This window comes from Ursus maritimus, unplaced genomic scaffold (assembly GCF_017311325.1).
Source record: "Ursus maritimus isolate PB19 unplaced genomic scaffold, ASM1731132v1 scaffold_3, whole genome shotgun sequence".
Lineage (NCBI taxonomy): Eukaryota > Metazoa > Chordata > Mammalia > Carnivora > Ursidae > Ursus > Ursus maritimus.
In genome coordinates, this window is record NW_024425563.1 from 65,275,781 (window position 1) to 65,292,553 (window position 16,773).

General features: G+C 37.6%; 2 pseudogenes; both read right to left on the reverse strand.

Moving 5' to 3' along the window:
- Positions 1–4,354: 4,354 nt before the first annotated feature.
- On the reverse strand, positions 4,355–5,856 carry LOC103658810 (annotated as a pseudogene).
- A 152-nt stretch (positions 5,857–6,008) lies between these two features.
- Positions 6,009–15,701, reverse strand: LOC103658808 (annotated as a pseudogene).
- Between the last annotated feature and the right edge of the window lie 1,072 nt (positions 15,702–16,773).

Genomic DNA, 16,773 nt, shown 5'->3' on the forward strand with positions numbered 1-16,773 from the left:
AATCACCTGGAGATTTTGTTTGATGATGATTCTGATTTAGTAGGTTTGCTTGAAGTTGGAGCTTCTGCATTGCAAACAGGCTCCCAATGATAGTGATGATGTTGCTGGCCCATGAAACAGAGTAAAATGGCTGTGGTACTAGGCAAGCTCTTGGGATACTTATTATCACATATAAGGTAGATTCTTTTTAAATTGGTATGCATACCACTGAACCTACTTTATTCCGTTATCTACTGTTAAAAATAGAATGTTATTATTTTGTATGCCACTCCTTATTTTAAAATTATTTTCCACTTGTCATCCACAAATTGCACAGTTACAGAAATATTACAATGTACCAAATCCATATATGCTGTCACTTGCCCTAAATATTTGGGGGGGGGTCCTTTGATTGATTTTTATCCAGATTTATTGAGCTATGATTGACATATAACATTATGTAAGTTTAAGGTGTACAACGTGTTGATTTAGTACACATATATGGCAAAATGATTACCACCATAGCATTAGCTAACACCTTCAGTTATGTCGCAGATTACCATTTTGTGTGCGTGTATGGTGAGAACATTTAAGATTTATTCTCTTAGCAACTTTCAAGTATGTAATACAATATTGTTAACTATAATCATCATGCTGTACATTAGATCCCCAGAGCCTATTCATCTTATGATTGGAAGTTTATATTCTTTGACCAACAGCTCTCCATTTTCCCCACCCCTCAGCCCCTGGTTAACCACTCTCTGCTTCTATGAATTAAGCTTTTTTAGATTCCATATGTAAGTGAGATCATACAGTATTGTTCTTTGTCTGACTTATTTCGCTTAGCATAATACTGTCAAGGTCTATCTATGTTGTTGCAAATAGCAGGATGTCCTTCTTTATCATGGCTGAATAATATTTCATTGCATATTTATACCATTCTTTATTCATTCTTCCATCGATAGACACTTAGGTTGTTTCCGTATGTTGACCATTATGAATAATGCTGGAAATAAACACAAGAGTGCAGATTTGAGATAGTAATTTCATTTCCTTTGATACATACCCAAGAGTGGAACTGCTGAATCACGTGGTAGTTCTATTTTTGTTTTTTTTGAGACACCTCCAAAATGTTTTCTGTAGTGGCTGCACCAATTTACATTCCCACCAACAGTACACGAGGGATCTCTTTTCTCTATATCTTGGCAAACACTCGGTCGGTATCTCTCATCTTTTTGAAGCTCGCCATCTTAGCAGATGTGAGGGGATACCTCATTGTAGTTTGATTTGCATTTCTCTGATGATTAGTGATTTTGAGAATCTTTTCATGCGTCTGTTGGCCATCTGTATGTCTTCCTTAGAAAAATGTTGGGGCGCCTGGGTGGCACAGCGGTTAAGCGCCTGCCTTCGGCTCAGGGCGTGATCCCGGTGTTATGGGATCGAGCCCCACATCAGGCTCCTCCGCTATGAGCCTGCTTCTTCCTCTCCCACTCCCCCTGCTTGTGTTCCCTCTCTCGCTGGCTGTCTTTATCTCTGTCAAATAAATAAATAAAATCTTTAAAAAAAAAAAAAGAAAAGAAAAATGTCTATTCAGTTCCTTAGCCCATTCCTAAATGTTTCTTAATCACTTCATATTTGTATAGTATATGCCTAGCACAGAACGTGGTGGGTAGTAGATGGTCAAGAATCATATGTCGATTATCCCAAGAGTAATAAGCAGTGTCGGAAGAGTGGTTTTCTACCCCAGCTACACAAGAATTACCTGGGGTTCTTTTAAAACATACGCTTGGCCCCTCCCTAGACCAATTAAATCAGCATCTCTGTCAGTAAGTCTTGGTAGACTTTTAAAACTTCCCAGGCGATTCTAATGAGCAGCCAGGACTGAACCACGAACATGAGTATGAACAAATCTTCAGACATTTTCTTTAAACATTCTACCCAGGGGTTCCTTCAGTTCATGTACGTGATTTTCATTATCCTATATCCCGCCTGTGTTCAGTGTGAACATATCCTAGGGACCCTCTGCTGCAAGTGAGCATAAAATGCCCCACAGGAATTTTAATTTTTTAACCATCTCTTGCTATCATGGGGCTATTTTTTTGTTCCCTCTCTCTCTGCTAAGTAGCTTTTTAGGATCATTTTAATTTATTTTATTTTCATTGCAAAAGAAATACATGCTTACTTTTTTTTTTTTAAATCAAGCAATAGATGGAAGGAATTTAAGTTAAAAACCTTCCTCTCAGCACATCCTTCATTCCTATTGCATTCCACAAAATTCATCCCCATCATCTGGTTATTATCCATGCATATACCATCATGTATATTCTTACATAAACAGTACACACAAACACTCAAACTTAAACTACATTCCGTTGGCAGCTTGCTTGTTCACTTAACAACATATCTTGGAGATATTTCGATTAGCACGTACAGTTTGACCTTCTTCTTTTTAAAGGATATATGTCACTCCATCAGTGGATATATCATAACTTTGTAACGAGGGTCCTTATTAAGACACATATAAAATGTTTCCAGTTTATAAGTACTGTATTAAAATCAATGCCACAATGATCATCCTTGCACATGTCTTTACATAATTTTGCTGTCATATCTGTTAAAAAATGTCTGTATACTGTTCACCTGCCATTTTCAGCCACTGTCATTGGCAGTGCTTCCCCATCTACCCTCCTGGATTGGCTGAGTATGTCAGCCCCTGCTTCTGCCTGCTCAGTGTCTCATAGCAGAACTTGTTAATCCCCCCGCCATGGGCTCAGCTGTAACCCATTTCTTAGATCCACTCTAAGAAAAGACAGAGGAAGAGTAGAGGAGAAAGAAGAAAGAAATGCCAATTATGTTCCAATTATTGCCAGACACAGTAGTCCTGAAAGCAATTATACAAAACTGCTTTCTATACTATAACAATTATAGTTATTTTTACCTACATTTTTTTAGGTGATAAACATGGGCCACAGAAATGAACTGATCCAGGCAAATAGGGTTGGAATTGAGACTCAAAACCCGGGCTCGTTTTGTTCTAAGCCCTTAGTCTCAAAGTCTTAATCCCTTTTCCCCTTCTGTGCTGTTCCAGTGGTATAGGCATTGGGTCCTACTCACTGTGAATGAGACTGGGTTGACTTTTGAACTCCAATATCATTTTGTGAATTGTGGCCCCTCCTCTTACCTAGCAGTGTCTCTATTCTGGTAACTGGCCAATCTTAGACTCTTTCATTCTTGTGCCTGGCTCCAAATCTAAGTTTCTCTTCCGGTACCTCACTTGGTATTACAAATGTTCTAAGACGAGGTACCAGCATTTTGTGTCTCACGTACCTTTAGGCAAGAAGTTATAAAACTGCCATTTAGCTGTAGTCATGATGTGTGTGTGTCGGGAGGGTGTTAGTGGTATTAACAGGAGGAGGCATGACTTCTTAGTTTTTGCTAAGTAGGGTTCTTGTTCAGTTTAGGTTCCCAGCAGGAAGTTACTTTACCCAATAAAGGCACATACTGTAAAACCTGCCCTTTGCAAGGAGGAAGAACAGAAGTGTCAAACCAGGTCATAGATAAACCAAAATGGACGGGCAAGCAAATAGAGAAAGGTTCAATTCTCCATTAATAAATACTAGTAGTAGGTACTTTGCGAAGTGCTATCCAAGGAAGACATACCTTCTTTGCAGTACTAAAGGTGAACCTTGAGCAAGTGCATTGGAAAAACTAAGAATTTTCTGCAAACAATGAAATCATCAATATGAGGAAAACAAGATCTCAGAACAGCTCTAGGTAAAACAGCTGAAGACCCATGGAAGGGAAATCCATAAAAGAAACAAACAAAAAGAAAAATTATCTTTTTCATATTAGATCAAGTTTTTATGAGTTCTTTAGGGAAGAGTAATTAAAGTTTAATTCTAATAACTAACCCATGTGAATCATTTAGTCTTTTTTTTTTTTTTGCAGAACACTCCTTTATTATAGCAATATATAAAGCAAATATAACTTTAAGTGTTTATAACCACAACTGTATGTTATTATGACGATTTGGTATTATTCAGCTTGTTCAAATTTAAGGGAGTAGTTTATATGTAATTCTAGAAATTCACTGACCTTCATAAAAATGTGGGATTGAAATGCATGTACATGTTTTTAAACGGATATAAATTTTCACTCTCTGACTTTATTCCCAATCTCAGCATTTCACACACATCCTTGGTGAGCTAACCAAACTCAGGGCCTTTTGTTACCATGGGAACTCTCAAGTTTATGTTTGCCAGAGGCAACATCCTTAAAATTAATGTATAGTAACTGCTAGTCACCAATAGATTTTTGACCTAGTTCCCTCTTCTTTTAGGGCAAATGAGCCTTCCCCGGGCATTCAGTCCAACCCCTAAAGACTGAATCTCCTACGAACACCTCCTTTAAAGGCACTTGAAACAGCCATTTCCATTTTAATAGTTGGATGAGGATTGTACCCTTCGATCTGAAAGTCTTCAGCCTCGAAGTCATGGGTCGTCTCAACTTTTTGAAGGATTTTGAGCTTCAGGAAAGGCCTTGTTTCTTGCTGAAGCTGCATTTTCAGAGGTTCAACATGATTCAGGTAAATACGTGTATCTTCAGAGTGTGTACCAAGTCGCCTGGCTTCAGGCCTGTGATATGTGTGATCACGTAGGCGAGTGGGGTGCGGCAGGCCAAGTTGAAGGGCACAGCCAAGCCCATGTCTCCTGCCCTCCGGTACAGCTGGCAGGACCACTCACCACGGAGTTCAGGCGAAGGCAGGGAAGTAGGGCCAGAAGAGGAAGAGCTTTTGGATTCCAACCACACAGGATGATTCTTCTGTCCTCGGGCTTGGTTTCATTTGTGCCAAACACCTTTTGCAGTTGGTCTACTCCTTGACCTGAATCACCTGCATCCTTATCTTTGTATTCTGCCCCCAAATGCCTCTCCACTGAGAGCCATAACCTGGACCTAAATCCCCTTCTACTCCACTGGAGAATCCCAGGCTGTCTAAGAAGTCTCGGGAAGCATTGGCATCCCAGATTTTCACTCCCTTGGAAGACAGGGAGTGTCTTAGCATTTGTTGATCCTTTGATAAACCACAACAACTCCTCCAAAACACCCTTTCAGAATACACGTGTTGTTGTCAACAGAGGAAATTCTTCTCTCAGGCTGTAGTGCGCCTGCATGAACACCCACAGCATGCTGGTGCCAGTGCACTCATCCTTCTGGAACCTTCAGTGCAGGATGTGCTGGATCTGCCCCAGGCACTGCAGCTCCTTGTGGGGTTGGCGATCAGGGGCTCAGCGCCCTGCGTCTGCATGGTGGGCGGGGACGGCGGGTGCTGCAACCTGGAGCTGGTGGCCAGCAGGGTGTGGGCACGGCTGTGGGGCCCCCTGAGGTGAACGACAGTGGCTGGCAGGCAAGGTGGTGTGACTCTTCTGTGCGCTTCTTTTCCCCTCACTTACTCTTTTCTGAGAAGCCTGCTTCCTTGGACAATTACTACATGAACACATATATGGAGACTTGAAAATGGTATGTGGTGCAGCAGGGTGAGCAGAGTGTGACACAAAACAGCCCATGCTCAAATTCTGGATTGGTCACATAACCATCTATGTCAGATAGTATTTTCAAGGATGACCACAGCAGTATCTGTCATCCCACATGTCCTTCTAGAACCTTCCCATTCTCACATCAAGAGATGTAGTTGAATTATCCTCTAGTTGAAAATGGGTGGATTTGTGACTTTCTTGTAACCAAGAATGTGATAGATGTGCACTGTGTGACTCAGAAGCTAGGTCAGAAAAGGTGATGTAACTCCCCTTGCTTGCAAGACACTTGTGTCAAAAATCTGAATCACTGCGTAAGCAATCCAAGTTGTCCTGAGGCCGCCATGCTAGGAGGAAGCCCACACTAGCTCACATGGAGACTCTCTCTCTAGATAGGTAAGTAGGTTAGATAGGTAGATAAATAGATACCTTTTTTTTGAACTTGAAAGTAGTCATTTATTAACTGACCAGATTACAAAAATAATCATGGTAGATATCTTAGTTCATCCTTTCGATAAGTCTATTGATCTAATCTTCTCTGTTGCTGTTGCTAGCATCTCTACCTTCCACAAAATTGGAGGTCGTCGTCTCCATTCCCTGTCTTGGAGAAGATAATTCAAAGGGCCATCGGTTGTTTGCCTCTTTGAAATGTTTTCCAGCAGTATAGATCTGAATCAGATCCTTCTCCCTGCGGATGCTGCCATATTTACCAAGAGATCAAGCAATCAGTGTGTCGTCTGTCAGCTAATTTGCTTCTTGTTGCTTTTGCCATAACCACACTTGTAGATCAATTTATTCACTGGTAGGTCAATTTATTCACTGGTTTCAGGCTTGGGTACCCCCATGCTATATATATGGTTCCACAATCCTTAGGATGTTAACTGAAGCATTGTTGAGCTTGACAAAGGTGCTATGAAGATCTGGCAAAGGCGAAGAAGCTGCAACACCTTTCAAACCTTTGGGCTCACACCATTGATACCTGATTCTGATGACTAATCCAATTTGGGTTCCACAGGTACATAGAAGTTGCCAGCTTTTCTTGCCATCCTGGCCATTCAAATCTCAGTTCTATACCCCTTCCTTGTGGTAGAGCTTAGCTTTTTCATCATTAAGCTTCCTCCTTGCCTTTTGAAGCATCTTTTGAGCAAACTTCTTTCTCTTGATGCTTGATCTTCAACTTTGCAAAATTCCTTTGCTTTTTCTTAAGGGTTTCTGGCAAAGCAGGAACCTTCTTTTTCTTCTCTTCTGCCCCTCCATGGTTCCAGTGAGAAAAGAGCTATAGACAAATATCTTGATATCAGTATATCTTGAGAGAGAAAGGGAGACTAGCTTTCAGCTGCTCCAGCCCCTAAGTGTTTGAATATAGCTGATATCTGACCACAGCCTCGTAAGAGACCCCAAGACAGAATGGCCCAGCTGAACCTTTCTCACATATCAAGTCCACATAATCCGGGAACCTAATAACATGATTGTTTTATGCCACTAAGTTATGAAGCGAATTGTTACAAGGCAGTAGTAATTTAGGATTAACATCTTGTGATCTTCAGCAAGTCACTTGATTTCTAGGAATCTTGGCTTTCTTACCTATGAAATAAGGGTAAAGATAACAGCTAAAGAGGGTAAGTAATTAAACTAGTGCACATAATGAAATGCTAGTGGCAAGACCCATCCTCATGTGTGGGTCTACTACTTCATAGCCCCTCCTCACTGCCTGATTTCACTGTGAGTAAGCAATCACTCCTTTCTATTATTGACCTTATGACAAAATCTCAAAACTTCTAGATATTTTAAAATCAGTAGACAAAGCACAATATGGTTTATATGAAGTTAAATAGGCTTCCTCTCACTGGTTCACAGGAGGTAGGACATGGAAGTGTCTTATGGACATGAAAATGTATTATTTAAGAGAAATAATACATTGAAGCAGTGTTAACTACTAAACATAAATTAGTTCACCAGATTAGTCACCGAACAGGGTTCTAAGGACAACAGTTTTGTTAGAGGTGTAGAGATTTGGGGGTAGGAATCAGACATATTCCAGCAGTGGAATGCAGCCAAATTTAAAGCTGAATTGAAGGTGCTTTCTTCCCCTCTGCTCATTTGCCCAGAGGATCCCTCCAATGTCATAGATCCTACTACATTTACTAATATTTCTTGTTCACCACCAATTTGCATAGCCCCTCAGAATGTCCTCAATGTAGACCTGCTATGAGTATTTGTGTGTGTGTGTGTGTGTGTGTGTGTGCGTTCGCATGCACGCATGTGTGTGCATGCACTGGGGAGGAAAAAATTTTAATCCTATCTTTCTAGGTTCTTTGGCAGGTCTAATAATCAAATTAACATAAAATATTAACAAGACAAAACAAATTTAATTATGTATGTATGGTGGCTCATAAGAGTATGAGACCCAAGGACAAGCCGGGCAATTGAGGCTTCTGTGCCATCTTGAGTTAAGGAATGGGATAGGGACCTGGGGTTTTAAAGGGGAGGAAGATGATTTACAGGATGATAAGGAGAGCAGATGTATGGTAATTATGTTTGTCCTGCCGTACAGATTGGTCATTCAGATAAAAATGTTATCTCTTGGTAATAGCTTTCTTTCTGTGCCAGGCCTCTATCTAAATTCTTTTAGATTTTAGGTAGTTTAAAGGAGAGGTAAAAGTTATTCCTGAGTCTGCTGGGTCTTGATTGGCTTCAGCTCAAAATGGTCCATATTTTGGGGAGACTTGTTCTGAACTCCTTCAGTGTAAGAAGGAGGGATAAAGAAAGTAATGTCATGATAGATACTTAACATAACAGCTTTTTTCTTTCTTTAGAAAGAAAAAGCCCTGATTTCCAGCATTTTCTGATTTCCATGGGGTAAATACTTTCATCATGGCCAATTTCAAGCTACCGATTTGACATTACTGAGCACAGAGTTGGGAGGGCCTGAGTAGAGCACACCATTATACTGTTTCCATTGTACACTAAAATACGCATAAATAACTTCAAAAACATAGTTAACAATAAAATATAAGAAACTGGGGTGCCTAGGTGGCTCAGTTGGTTAAGAGTCTGACTCTTGATTTTATCTCAGGTCTCAATCTCAGGGTCATGAGTTCAGGCCCCACACTGGGTTCCACACTAGGCAGGGAGGAAAGAAAGAGAAAGAGAAAAAGGAAGGGAGGGAGAAAGGGAGAAAGGGAGGAAGAAGGAAAGAAGGAAGGAAGGGAAGAAGGAATAGAGGGAGAGAGGGAGAGAGCGAGAGGGGAAGGAAGAGAGAAAGAGAAATGTACAATAGTAAAATGGTAAAATGTGAGGTTTTGAGAATTATTATCTTCATTTTTAATATAATTTATTTGTAATTTTATATAATTTAATTTTTAACAATGGCTCTATTTAACAATGGTCTGGTAAAATTCCTAACAATTTAGCAAATGGCTCTCACCAGCCAATAGGAGACATATCTAGTATATTACTGGAGATTAGTTAATAATTCTACATCAGCAATTACAACAGATCTCAGAGAAGGCTTTCCAGCAGTTATTGCCACTTCAGGGGAGCAGAATTTGCCACTCCAAGGTATGCCTCTTTGTCATAAGGCTTATCTTAGGCTGATTATTTTTAAGAAACAACGAAGTTTCCCTTTCGTAAGAGATATTGACACTTATAAGGAAAATCTTCATTTCTAGGGGTGTCCCCCCCTCTGGACCAGGAAAAGAAGAATGACTACATTTCTAGAAACTCTTATCAATGGAGAAAGCAGCTGACTTAAATTTGCATAACTACTTAACCCTATTTAACTGTGCTTTGCCTGATAACTGACTCCCCACCCCTCATGTCCACTTCTTTTGTCTTTAACGGGAGATGGTATTGGAGGTGGTAGCTTGGGCCATTTAAGATTTACTCAGTTTTTTCTGGGTCTCTCCCATGTATACAGAAGGTATATATGTTATTAAACTTCTGTTTGTTTTTTCTCCTGTTTATCTATCTTTTATTATAGAGGAGTCTCAGCCAAGAACCTAGAAGGTAGAGGGGGGAATTGTTTTTCCTCCCCAATAGCAAAAATATGGTACAGTTGCATGGAGACATTCATCTCCTACATGGGTGGTGGGATCTGAGTCACCTCTGGCTTCAAGCAGCTTCATTCATTTAGCCAAGTGCTGTGCAAATGGGGCCATTTCCTATGGTACCAGGACTGACTTAAAAAGACTGAGAAGACCTGCTTCAGAATACCCACTACCTCCTTTCAAGCCATTTCTGTCTTGAGCCAGTGCTCAACCATATATCGACTAAAGTTTATCTTTTTCTCTACTTTTTATGTATTTAATAACCTAAAAGTACAATCAGATAAATAACCAGGAAATATTAATCACGTATCTTGTGCCATAGACTCTGGGAACATAATAAGGAAGAATACAATAAAATTCCAGTCCTGAAGAACTCTATAATCTAGTCTCAGAGATAAGACTAACACTTCAAACAATCACAAAAGCAATAAAAGATAGTAGATGTGTGTAATAAAAGGTGAAATGATATGGCACAGACCGTAACTGTCATTGAATTTCAGAGAAGGAGTTGAGAAAACAAAAGGAAATGCACTGATTTTACCCTCTTGGTTTATAAATACAGGACTTATGATGATTATTAATCAGTTCAGTTCATCTTTTTGTGAATTGCTTTGCTTTCCTTTGAAGTCCCAGACCTCTACCTTCTTCTCCTTAGTTTAGGATATCATATATATCTTATTTTGCCTGGTTATCTTTGGACTCTCTCATGTGACTGTGGATTCCTCACTTGTACATAATTAAATTTTATTTTCTCCTGTTAATCTATCTCATGCCAATTTAATTCTTTTTGTTTCAAATTTTTATTTTTTTTATTCAAGTATAATTAACATACATTGTAATAAAAGTTTCAGGTGTATAATATAATGATTCTACAATTCTGTATATTTCTCAGTGCTTATCAAGATAAGTATATTGTTAATTCCCTTTATCTATTCTACCCATCCCACACACACACACCTTCTCTCTGACAACCACCAGTTTGTTCCCTGTATTTAAGAGTCTGTTTGTTTGTCCTTTTTTTCCTTGTTGATTTGTTTCTTAAATTCCACATAAGAGTGAAATCATACGGTATTTGTCTTTCTCTGGCTGACATATTTCACTTAAAATGGTATCCTTTAGGGTCATACTAAAATCACAAGTTTTAACCATTCTTCTATCAGTGAACACTAGGATTGCTTCTGTATCTTGCAGGATTATGATAAATAATACTGCAAAAATATAGGGCGTGCATATATTTTTTGAATTAGTGATTTCATTTTCTTTAGGCAAATACCCAGTAATGGAATTACTATATCATATGGTGTTTCTATTTTTGTTTTTTTTGAGGAACATCCATACTGTTTTCCACAGTGCTGCACCAATTTGCATTCCTGCTAATAGGACATAAGGGTTCCTTTTTCTCCACATTCTCTCCAACGCTTGTTGTTTTTTGTCTTGTTTATACTAGCCATTCTGACAGGTATAAGATAATATCTCACTGCGGTTTTAATCTGCGTTTCTCCCTGATGATTAGTGAAGCTGAGCATCTTTTCGTGTGTCTGTTGACCACCTGCATGTCTTCTTCAGAAAAATGTGTATTCATGTTGTCTGCCCATTTTGAATTGAATTCCTTGTTTTTTTGGTGTTTAGTTGTGTAAGTTCTTTATATATTTTTAATATTAACCTCTTATCACATAAATCATTTGCAAATATCTCTCCCATTCAATAGGTCGCCTTTTAGTTTTATTATATCCTTTGCTGTACAAAAACTTTTTATTTAGGTGAAATCCCAATAGTTTAATTTTGCTTTGGTTTCCCTTGCCTAAGGAGGCATAGCTAGAAAAATGTTTCCGCAGCTGATGTCAAAGAGATTACTGCCTGTGTTTTCTTCTAGGACTTTTATGTTTACAGGTCTCACATTTAAATCTTTAATCCATTTTGAGTTTATTTTTGTATGTGGTGTAAGAAAGTGGTCCAGTTTCATTCTTTTACTTGTAGCTGTCCAGTTTTGCCAACACCTTTTGTTGAGGAGACTACCTTTTCCCAGTTGTATATTATCACATCCTATATCATAGACCAATTGACCATGTAAGTGTGAATTTATTTCTGGACTCTTTATCCTGTTTCTTTGACCTATGTGTCTATATCTGTGCCAATGACATACAGTTTTGATTACTACAGCTTTGTAGAATATCTTTAAATTGGGATTGTGATACCTTCAGCTTTGTTCTCTTTTAAGATTACTTTGGCAATCTGGGGTCTTCAGTCATTCTATACAAATTTTAGGATTATTCTAATTTTGTGAAATATGACATTGGTACTTTAATAGGGATTGCATTGAATGTGTAGATTGCTTTGGGTAGTATGCACATTTTAAGAATATTTATTCTTCCAACCCATGAGAATGGACTATCTTTCCATTTGTTTGTGTTGTCTTCAGTTTCTTTCATCAATATTTTATAGTTTTTGGGAGTACAAGTCTTTTACCTCTTTTATATATATATACATATATATACATATATACACATATATATATATGATAAAAGAAGCCCAGGAAGACAAAAGTGCCTCTGGCCCATGACAGTCATAATAAGGCTCTGACTATTTTAGGCACTAAGGAAAGATAAAATGGTGAATAAGGCAGACAAGGCTCTGCTTTCATGGAGCTTTCATTCTCTTGGGGTGGGGGGGAACCATTAGGAAGCCAATAAATAGATCAAGAAGCAAAAGAATTGCAGACAGTGATAAAGGAAAAGCAATAAGAAAATAAAACATAGTTTTATACAGAGGGACTAGGTGGGATGTTTCTAAAAAGACCTTTCTGAGGAAGTTGAGCTCTGGATGATAAGAAAAAGCCAGTCCAGTATAAAGATCCAAAGGAAGAGCTTTCCAGACACAGGGAACACCATGGGCAAAGGTGCTGAGTCAAGAATGAGCTTGGTCGGGTGGAGGAACCAAAAGCCCAGTGGTTTGGAGTTTAGAGGGAAAGGAGAAGAGGAAAACAGAAGAGTTGGAAGTAGTAAGAGGGGCTATTGCATGGAGGCTTGAGGCAATTGAAGGACATTAAATTTGGTAAAGAGCACAGTGGGAAACCATGGTAGATACTTAAACAGAGAAAGGACACAGGATCACAATACACACATCACAATAAGATGAGTCTAGGTTCAGTGTGAAGAATTGCCTGGAAATGGGGGAGACAAGTTAGGGAGTCTGTGCATTAATGTGAGTGAGTGATACTATTCCTTACATCAGAATGGTAGCATTGGAGATGGAAAGGAAAGGATTGGTCTGGGATGTATTTTGGATGTAGGGTAGCAGGAATGGGTGTTGGAAGAGTGGGAAAGGGTATCAAGAATGAAGAGAAGCCCTTAACAGGCTTCCTGGAAGAGATGATTATACAATTGGAAGAATGGATCATTTCATAAAGAAGATAAAAAACTGTATTTCATCAACATGAAAAGAGCTGAATTTAGATTATTAGACTATAAAAATACACCAAAGTTAATGGGCTAAAATATATGCATACCCCAATTGTAGTTATTTATAATATTTTGGTATTCAAAAGCTATTAAGAAAAGGAGTAAGTTCTTTAAGTTTATATTGCTTATGAATCAGAAGATGCATTGCATTATAACAATTTTAATTGTCCTGTAATATACTTTGTTGAAAATATTTTGTTGATAAATGAGCCACAAGGGAAAGCATCAATTTTGTATTCAAAGAGTACTCAAAAACAAATGAAAACAATATATAAATAGAAACAAAAGACAATTGCAATGAGTAGTTCATGAAACATTGACATAATTTGTCTGTATTATAATTTGAAATCACTATGTAAAAATTAAACACAATGGAATGGATAAAAAATGTTTAAATTAATAGAATCGTATATGTGTGTGACAGAATAAGAATCATCTGGGGAAAGCTACAGTTGAAATCCAGAAGCTACTTAACCTCTCTAAATCCCATCTTCTAAAATGTGATAATGCTCAGCTCATAGCATAAAATTAAATAGAATAATGCGTTTTGCAGTCTGCTATATCAGTGGATGTATTACTTTTCAGAGTTGTGGTCTCTGAAGTTAGAAACAAAAAATGAACAAAATAGTTAAAAATCCAATTTTAATCCAGTTAACCTCTTAAACAAATTAGTGGGATAAAAGAGATTGCAAGATAAAAATTTTGACTACCTATGAAAGCAAACAGCCGTATTTTTCCAGCTTCATTGAGGTATAATTGACAGATAAAATTGTCCTCTATATTCACAGTATACAATGTGATGATTTGATATACAGACACTTTGTGAAATGATCATCACAATCAAGTTAATTAATGTATCCATAACCTCACATAGTTACCTTTTGTGTATGTGTGGTAAGAATGCTTAAGATTTACTCTCTTAGCAAATTTCAAGTATACAACACAGTTATCATATACTATAGTCACGAAGCTTACATTAGATCCCCAGAACTTAGTCATCTTATAACTAAAGAATCGTACTCTTTAACCAGCATATTTTCCCCCACACCCCAACCCCTGGTAACTACCATTCTATTCTGTTTCTATGAGCCTGACTTTTTTTAATTCTTAGATCCCACATATAAGCGAGGTCATACAGATCTTTCCCTGTCTTACTTATTTCACTTAGCACAATGTCCTTCCTTTAGGTACATCCATGTTGTTGCAAATGGCAGGATTTCTTTCTTCCTCCTGGCTGAATAACATTCTATGTGTGTGTTTTGTGTGTGTAACATCTATATCCATTCACCCATTGATGTGCAACTAGGTTGTTGTTGTATCTCAGCTATTGAGAATAATGCTGCAGTGTACATGGGAGTGCAGCTATCTCTTAGAGATAGTGACTGCATTTCTTTTGGGTGTTTACCCAGAAGTAGGACTTATGGGTCATATGTAGCTCTATTTTTAATTTCTTGAGGGACCTCCGTACTGTTTTCTGTAATGGCTGCACCAGTTTGCATTCCCACTTATAGCACAAGGGTTCCCTGTTCTCCACATCCTTGTCAGCACTTATCTCTTATCATTTTTATGAAAGCCATCCTAACAGGTCTGAGTGATATCTCATTGTGGTTTTAATTTGCATTTCCCTGATAATTAGTGGTGTTGAGTACCTTTTATGTACCCCATGTTGGCCATTTAGGAAACAACTTGTACGGAATGTTAAGACTACTTTAATAGTGTTGAGTTATAGAGAAAAATTAAATTTATATCCTCATTACATTTAGTATCTAGATATATGCAATGGTGTACTGTGAGAATTCAAAGAAATTATAGAAGTCAGGTAGTCTAGTGGTTTCCAGACTTTGGGATTCATAGACCAGTAAATTTTCTGAAAAAATGAAATAAAAATGAGAGACTGACATAGAATTGGCAACTTTTGATTTAGTGATATTATAAGATAAAAACATCAAATAATCACTATCATCTACTAATAAATTGAGTTCTTAAAATAAGACATTCTATTTTTTAATGTTTTTTAATTATATTATATTATTCACCATACAGTACATCCCTGGTTTTTGATGTAAAGTTCGATGATTCATTAGTTGCGTATAACACCCAGTGCACCATGCAATACGTGCCCTCCTTACTACCCGTCACCAGCCTATCCCATTCCCCCACCCCCCTCCCCTCTGAAGACATTCTTATGTCAAATTTTTATTTAAAAAATATTCAAAAATACAAAACATTGGTTCTTTTTTTTTTGCAAATTACAACCAATTAAAAAATATTGGTTCGTATTTTTCTTTTTTTTTGGCAGACTGTTGAATATTTGTCATGATCCAGTTGGCATTTGTTGATATCCGTGCCCATTGGCAGTTGAAAATTCATCCAGTGCTCCAATTTTTCAAATGATGGGAAGCTCACCAACAACAAATCACTGGGTGACTTATCAAGTTTAGAAGTAAAGACAACCAAAGTAAGTTTGCTTAATATGGTAAAATTTACCATGATATTTCTTATACAACTTGTTTTTTAATTCCTCTTGAAAACATGGATTCCATTGATATACCTTTTATTTACATTTAACTATAATTATACAAATAACATTGTGCTGTTTATTCAGATGGTTTTAGCAGGATCTCATAAATGACGTTTTACTGTGTGTATAACTATGTTCGAGTTACACTTTTAAAATCTGCCGATTTTTCCATAGTTCAGATTAGTCTTCCTCTTGAGAATATTTTGTATTTAATTATTCTTTTGACAAGCATCAATCCATATTATTTCATGTCTCCTGGCCTGCCCAAGGCTGACGTAAATAGTCACTAGGGTAGGAGAAGATTTGAGTGGCAAGGAGAGGCTACCCAGAGGGCTCAGAATCAGGGAAAGTAATGAAGAGTTAGCTTGGTACCACAAAATAAAATGGGAGGTGGCATTTTATCCAAATGCAAGACAAAAAAGAATTGTGCTGACTGTGACAATAGTATTAATAGTTAACTCTCATAATTCTTCTCTTCTTTAAGATGAGAATCAGGTAATAATGAGTTCATGGGAAGAGAGGCTTCTGGTAATGACTTCGAAGGGGGCCATTTAATTCCTTGCTGTAATAAGTTCATAACTGAAACGGAGATTCTGAGCTCTATTTTCTCTCTTTCCTCTCACTCGTGATGTTTCAACTCCTCAGCTCACTTCGGCCACGAAAAATGTATTGTTCTCCTGATATAAATTTGAGGGCTGACAAGGGAGGTTTTGGAAACCATGATTGCTCTAAAGAATGTATGGGAAGCCTTGTAAAAAGATAGGCAATTAAAGTAAGAAATATACCAAAATGTCAAAATTTATTATCTCTGGGCAGAGGGATTATAAGCACTTTTTATTACTTGTTCTTTTCTGTAGTTTTCAGATGTTCTACTATACATATATATCACTTTTATAAGCCCAAGAAACATGTTACATATGTAGAAGAAGAAAAAAAACCCAGCCAGTGTGGACAGCTGATTCAATTGAATAGAAAGAATGTTGACAGTGAAAGTAGCATAATTTCCCACAAAATCCTTATATTTTAAGCACTAATGAAATAATATCTTAAACCAGAATAGAGAGGTGTTTGGTGGGTTACATAAGTAAACTATTTGCTTTATCAAAGGAAACCTGTAAAGTAATTGTATTTAATACGCTTAATCCCTGAACTGTGCCTTTTTAACAATATCAGGAGTCTTAAAAATGAGGCAATATGAACCATGGTTCAGTTTGCTTTGTAAAATTGCAGTAGGT